The sequence below is a fragment of the Crocodylus porosus genome, unplaced genomic scaffold (assembly GCF_001723895.1).
Source record: "Crocodylus porosus isolate Cpor-Errol unplaced genomic scaffold, CroPor_comp1, whole genome shotgun sequence".
NCBI classification, from domain to species: domain Eukaryota; kingdom Metazoa; phylum Chordata; order Crocodylia; family Crocodylidae; genus Crocodylus; species Crocodylus porosus.
Window position 1 is genome coordinate 1,733,688 of NW_017728923.1, and position 7,931 is coordinate 1,741,618.

Consider the following 7,931-nt stretch of genomic DNA (forward strand, 5'->3'; position numbering starts at 1 on the left):
GGAAGAGTAAAATAAGTATATTTATTTCCAAGCTATGGTGCTGACTATCTGCTTTTCATGGGAAGGTGGAGAGGGATTGGCTGATGGACTCACCTCCTAAATGTGAAAGATGCTTGAGTAGACAACACCTGGGAATGGATTCCTGCTTTGGAGGCCTGTGTAGAATGTGTTGTCCTGCCCCTTCTGTTGCAGACATTTGAATCAGTGAAAAACAAATGCAAGTAAGTGCAGAACAACATATCATGATCCAGTGCTATAAATAACAGAGCAAGGAGGAAGTGAACACGAGTTCCTGAGTCCTCATGCTCCCCCCCCGTTATTCCAACTGTATGTGGAACATTTCACTTCCTGTCTTAAACTGTAGATGCGAGCCATTAAATAAGTGCTGTGAAATTTGTAGAGTGGGCTGCATTTCAGTTAGAGGTATCATGATACATTATAACACCTCATGGGACCAGGAGAAAAAATCATTAAAAAAGGATGTTTGCTACAATGGGGATACTCAATGTGCTGCATTATCATTTCGACAAAGGAATTTGGGTTTGGTAAAGACAGGGTTTTTATAAGCAGGATTTGGGCTAATGCAGCTGTAGTGAAGTGCAGTGAAATATCGTGCAGTGAAATATCCCTACCTTTATCTCCTACCCATCTGCAGAACTTAGAATTGCAGGGGGCTCAATTCAGTCATGTGCTGAGCATCCCCAAATTCCAATGGGCTGTGACATACGACAGGATCAGGCCTTTCATTTGAACAGAGTTGTGTGTTCCTTCTGGTTAAATGTGATGGCTAGGAAGACATATATGGGGGATTTTGAATCTTGGCTGATTTTCAAGTATTTCTATAACTCATATACCTCTATAATAGGTAAAGGTGCAGTGCATTTTCCCTATGACAGTCCTAATTTTCTACAATATAGAATTCAGTGTGGGATCTCAAAGCGTTTGGCAAAGATGGAGGGGTGGAGACTGGAGGAAAGGGAACTGAACTGACCTGTCCCAGGTCACACAGCAGGTTACTAGTTAAGCCAGGAACAGAAGGGTGGTCTCCTGACTCTCTTGCCTGCCCAAATCTTTAGACAAAGCTGGTTTCTGTCCAGTAAACCAGAGATAAGGGAGGAAATCCAATATTCCTCCTAATAGAGTTTGTTTAATTGTGAGTTTTGGAAATGGTGTAGTTCTGGTTTCTTTCCAGCCACCACGAGGCTCTTTGCATGGAGGCAAATCTATAAGTAGTTCACTTCTGGAAACGGCCTTTGCAGAAAGGGCTCTTGTGTCATCCTTACATATGGCTGTTTCCAACCACCGGGTTTAGTAATCAAACTAGGATGACATCCTGTCCCCCTTACAAAAGATCCACAGTCCATGCTGCAATCTCTAGCGGATGTGCCCTGCCCAAGGCTCAGCACGGGGAGCTCCCTCAGCTTCCTTCTTTTCCCCAGTACCAAGTCCATGGCCCTAGGATTAGTGGTTCTGGACTCCCAAGCTTTGCCCCAGCATTGTCTGCTGGCAGTGAGTATGACACAAGAGCTTGGGAAGCCCAGCCTGCCTAAATGTGTACAGTTGATACTGTGCTTACTCCTGAAGCCTGTGCTGCTCTGAGGCAGAACAAGAGGGAATTGTAAAGTGGTGGGTTGATTAAGGGCATAGGAATAAATCTGAATCAGAACCATCCTGGATTCCCCTGACAGGAAAGCCTATCAGTTGATGCTGCAAAAAGGAACATGACCCAAGGAAACTTGACCTCAGGTCATAAGACATGAGGAATTCAGTGCATCAGAAGGAGCCCAGCCTAGGTACATCAGCAGCTGACTGAACACTGGTAGAATCCAAAATTGCTGCAACTCAGGGGGGAAGATGGGGCTAAGTGACTGGTGTTTCCATCTATGGATTGAGGAGGGTGCTGAGGACCAGGACTTCCGTATTCTGTTCCCAACTGGTAATGAAAGCTTGAGCAAGTCACTTTATCATTCAGTGCCTATGTGACTCTAGCTGAAAATTTAAGGCAATGATGCAGCAGCAGCCTACCTCATGTGAATGTAGAGGTGAAGGATGTTCTAGTGCATGAGGCTAGGACTTGGAGGACTAGGCTCAAGTCTTTGACTTGTTAGACCTGCTCTTTTCCTCAGTTTCGCATCTGTAAAGTGGGTCTTATAGCCATGTACCTCACTGGGTTTGTTCTGTCAGGAAGGCTGGAACAGGACAAGAACCACGAACAGGGACACAGAAACAATGATTCCTGCAGGAAGTGTTCAAGGAGGAGTGAGTCCTTTCCTCAATGACCACTCTTGACTCAGGCTCCTAATGTGTTATGTCTATGTGAAACATTTCAACAGGAGAAGTGAGAGGGTACAGATTTGTCAGGAATATGAATAACTTTGGGACTAAATATTGGATAGACTACAGCAGTGGCTTTCAACCTTTTTCATTTGTACTCCTAAAAAATTTCAAATGGAGATGTGAACCCCTTTGAAAATTATGAATGGCGGTGTGGACCTCTTTAAATTGTAAGTGTGGGTATTCACATATTTTTGATTGATCATAGTCATCTTTCACAGACCCCTTAGACATAGTGGGTGCAGACAGAAGTGTACTTCCCTGCTGTAACTGAGAATGTTTTGCAGGAGGCATTCTGAGTTACAAGAACCCCTAGAACAAACAGAAGTTCACTGTTGGTTTGCAGGGGCGGGGGAGAGCTAGCTGCTGGCTGCCAGGCTGCAGCTAGTTTCCCCTAGCAATGGCTCCTCCTCCCTGGGAGGCTGCAAAGTTTTCAGAATGGGAGGTAGAAAAGGGAGAAGAGGGAGCTCATTCTAGGGGTTCCCCAGCTAGCTCTGGAGGGTGGGGTGAGTGAATTGGAGCCCCACCACCACCCTCTCAGGAGGGCTGCAGTACACCCAGCCCAAGGCTCCAAAGCATCATCTGCCATAAGGACTTCACTGATTCCATGCTGGAGAAAACCTCTAGGACTGTGGAGAAAGGACTGCCAGAGGTGGTGCTAGAAAAAGAAGAGGGCATGGGCTCCCAGGAAGGTAGAAGCTGGAAGCTTGTATCTTCTGGCAACCAGAATAAGTCATCATCCCCATGTGCAGTGCTTTGCCTGGAGGACAGATATGGAGCATTAGCAACAGAGGAGGAGAAGCACATTCCATTGGTGGAAGAGGCCAGGCCAGGAATCCCCAAGGTAGGGAGGATCAAGACCTGCCACAAAGAAGCAGTGATAAGTGGTGGTGGTTGTAGACTCCCTTCTGTGGGGGATGAAGAGATCCATCTCCCAGCCTGACCTGTTGTCCCAGGAGGTCTGCTGCTTGCGTGGAGCCTAGATCTGAGTTGTCACAGAAGGATTATTGAGACTCGTTCGACCCTCTGACTACTATCCCATGCTGCTCATCCATGTGGGCACCAATGATATTGCCAGGGCTGATCCTGAGCAGATCAAGAATAACTACAGGGCTCTGGCAAGGGTGAAGGGAACAGGAGCACAGGTCATGTTCTCCTCAGTCCTTCCAGTTAAGGGGAAGGGCCCTAGCAGGCAGAAGCAGACCATCCTGCAGCTGTGTCCTAGCGGAGTGAGAAGGAGGGAGCACCTGTTGCACCTCTGGAAGTTCCCCCTGCAGCTGGCATGGGCTGGCAGTACTGCAAACAGGAAGCCCACTGGGCAGCACGACCTCTCAAACCATGGCAGGGGTTTCCCTGCAGCATCTGAGCCCTCACCCACCAAAGGCAAGGAGCCCTGACAAGCCGGATGCAGTCGATGAAGACCGGATGCCTGGGAGAGAGGGCCTGGGCCCCAGCAGAACCAGGTCCTTGGACCCATCAAGACCCCACCCATGCGAGCCGTGGTCAGCAGGTACATGCAGAGTAGCTAGGGTGGGACAGAGGCAGCTCAGGAGGCATCAGCGGGACCTGCCAGGGGGAAGGACTCACTGGGGAGCTTGGTGCTGTAGCCTGCCATGCTGATATGGCTTCGGACACTGAAATCTACAGCCGAGCAGCATCAGGCCCCTATAGGTCATGAGGTGTGAGTGAATGCCCCACAGGACATTATAGAACGTGGCCAGGCGCCAACTGATCCAGAGCCCAGTGCTCTTGGGAGTATAACTCCAGCACAGAAATTACATAGTGGCCACACAGGGTGCACTACACATAAGTGGGGACACCAAGAAGAAGTACCAGATGCAGGAAGCATCATTGCCCTGCTCATTTGCATCCTGGTGAGAATTTTGGTTCATGTATTGTTGACTTGCTAGTTTTTCCCGATTGGAGACATCTAGAAGTATATTAGCAACAAGAGGAAGGTCAGGGAAAGTATGGGTCCCTTAATGAATGGGGGAAGCACCCTAGTGACAGAAGATGAGGAAAAGGCTGAAATACTCCATGCCTTTTTTACCTTGGTCTTTACAGGCAAGGCCAGCTCTCAGACTACTACACTGAGAAGCACAGTTTGGGGGAGGTGAGCAGCCAACAGTGGTGACAGAACAGGTTAGGGATTATTTAGAAAAGCTGGACATGTACAAGTCCATGGGGCCAAATGCAATATATCTGAGGGAGTTGGCCGATGTGATTGAAGAGCCACTGGACATTATTTTTGAAAACTCATGGCAATCAGGGGAGGCCCTGGATGACTGGGAAAAGGCAAATATACTGCCCACCTTTAAGAAAGGGAAAAAGGAGGATCCTAGGAACTACAGACCAGTCAACCTCACCTCAGTCTCTGGAAAAATCATGAAGAAGGTCCTCAGGGAACCCATTTCTAAGCAGTAAAAGAAGGTGATTGGGAACAGTCAGCATGGATTTACCAAGGGCAAATCATGCCTGACCATCCTGATTGCCTTCTATGATGAAATAATTAGCTCTGTGGATGTGAGGAAAGCAGTGGACTTAATATACTTTGGCTTTAGCAAGTCAATTGATACTGTCTCCCACAGCATTCCTGAAGCAAGCTGTGGAAGTAGGATCCAGGGAACTACAGGCCAGTCAGCCTCACCTCAGTTCCTGGAAAAATCATTGAGCAAGTCCTCAAGGAATCCATTTCTAAACACTTGAAGGAGAAGAAGCTGATTAGGAACAGTCAGCTTGGATTCACCATGGACAAATCATGCCTGGCCAACCTGATTGTCTTCTATGATGAGGTGACTGGCTCTGTGGACATGGATGTGGTCTGGTGTACCTTGATTTTAGTAAGGCTTTTGATATGGTCTCCCACAAGATTCTCACAGGCAAGCTAAGGAAGTACAGGCTAGATGAAAGGACTGTTAGGTGGATAGAAAACTGGCTGGAGCATTGGGCTCAGAGCGTGTAGTCAATGGCTCGATGTCTAGTTGGCAGCCAGTATCAAGTGTGGTGCCCTGGGGGTCTGTCCTGGGGTCAGTTTTGTTCAATATCTTCATCAACAACCTGGAAGATGGCATAGAGTGCACCCTCAGCAAGTTTGCAGATGACACCAAGATGGGGGGAATAGTAGATATGCTGAAGGGTAGGACTAGGGTTCAGAGTGACCGAGACAAATTGAAGAACTGGGCCAAAAGAAATCTCATGGGGTTCAACAAAGACAAGTGCAAAGTCCTGCACTTAGGACAGAACAGTCCCAAGCACCAGTACAGGATTGGGGCTGACTGGCTGGGCAGCAGCTCTGCACAACACGACTTAGGGGTTACAGTGGACAATAAGTGGAATATGAGCCAACAGTGTTCCCTTGTTGCCAAGAAGGCTAATGGCATACTGAGCTGCATTGGTAAGTGTGTTGCCAGCAGGTCAAGGGATGTGATTATTCCCCTCTAATCAGCATGGGTGAGGCCATGTCTGGAATACTATGTCCAGTTTTAGGCCCTCTACTATGGAAAGGAGGTGGACACATTGGAGAAAGCAACAATAAATGTTTGGAGGCTGGGGCATATGACTTATGAGGAGAGGCTGAAGGAACCAGGCTTATTTAGTCTCCAGAAGAGAAGACTGAGAGGGGATTTAATAACAGCCTTCAACTACCTGAAGTGGAGTTTGAAAGAGGATGGAGCTGGACTGTTTTCAGTGGTGGCAGATGACAGAACAAGGAGCAATGGTCTCAAGTTGCAGCAAGGGATTTTTAAGTTGGATATTAGGAAAAACATTATCACTAGGAGGGTGGTGAACCACTGGAACAGGTTACCTAGAGAGGTGGTACAATCTCCATCCTTGGAGGTTTTTAAGGCCTGGCTGAACAAATCCTTGGGTGGAATTATCTAGCTGGGGATGGTTCTGCTTTGAGCAGGTAGTTGGACTAGATGACCTCCTGGGGTCCTCTCCAACCCTAATTTTCTATGATTCTATGATCCTATCTGGACTGCAAAGAAATGTACTGTAAAGAGGTGCTGTCTCAGTATTATGAGTTGCTTTCTGAACCCCCAAAGGCAACTGGGAAAGCATGAAGGAATTGCCACAATTCTTGCGCCTTGTAATAGAGATGGGAAGGCAATACTGAGTACCAGTTTCTAAACTTAAAGCCACCAATCAAATGCTATCGCTCTCCTCATCATGTAGGCAAAATGTTGAGGCCAAAGACCAATGAAGCAAACATTTCATAGTGAATTTTTTTAAAGTAATTTTTTTTGTGTCGCTAGCTAAATCAGTCAAATCAATTCCAAATCCATGACTCATTCAAGAACCCAATGTGGCCCTGCTACTGGCAAACAACCTCCACTCCCACCTGGGGCTTCAACTGTTTCCAAATCATTTTGGCAGACATCCTACATGCAGGCCCAAGCCTAGAGGCTTGAGGTTCAGAAGTCCCCGAGTTTTGCTCACCTTCAGCCATATGGCCACAGGAGTAAGCTAGGGTACAGTCTTCCATTTCCATAGAGTGGGCATAAAGCCAAGATCTTCTCATGGGAAATGAATGTGGGAGGGTAACTACACATTACCTCCATAGGTACTACCCTATGCCAGAAAGGTGATTATCCCTTGTCCCTGGGAAAACCACCGTGTCGATCATGGTATTTTCCCTGCCAGGTGAAAATATTTATCAGAGCTTATCTGGAGAATAAGTGGAGCAGGCCCCATTGGCTCTTTGGTTCATTGGCTGAGCTGAAACAAAAGTCACTTCAGGTTGACTCAAATCAATTTTTTAAACAGTCTTTCCCCAGTGGAAGAACCTCAGCCCCTGAATCATTTCCTGTTGAACAAGGCATTTTGTTATTTTTACTTTATTTCCTAGAATACATTTTGCTACATTTCAAAACAAAATGTCTGCAAAAAGTCAAACATGGAACCATTTCATAGGGGTGACATGCAGCTTGTTTGGGCTTGTTTGAAAACATTCAGCTTCCTTCAGCCAAATCAGTACAACAGATTTACTAGTGAATAACCAATCGTGTTAGGCAACCTGAATCTGCATTTTTTCATTAAATAAATTAGTCAGCCAAAGCTTATGCCCAACCTTACCATCCATTATGCATAGAAAAGGAGAGTAAGTAATCCTGAGAAAACCCCTGTACTTCTTACTCAGGAAGAACTTCTAAGAGCCTAAATCTTAACCACCCCTTAATCATAAAAACTCATCCCTGTCCTGTGAAAATATTCTGTCTGAGTAAGTACTCTATTATTTTACTTACAAAGGGGATGGAGATTTGCTTGAGAAAAGTCATCCCAGGGGCAAGCTGGGAAGGAGTTTCCAGTGTCCTACATTGAAAAAGGGCCATAGTTTCATAGTTAGTAGTGTTGGAAGGGACCTGAGCAGATCAAGTCCGAGCCCCTGCCATGGCAGGAAAGAGTACTGGGGTCAACCCCAGCAAGGTGTTCATCAAGCCTCCTCCTTAAAGACCCCCAGGGTAGGAGCCAGCACCACTTCTCTTGGAAGTTGGTTCCAGATCCTAGCTGCCCTGACAGTGAAGTAGCGCCTCCTGATGTCTAGCCTGAATCTACCCTCTGCCAGCTTGTGACCGTTATTCCTGATCACTCCTGGG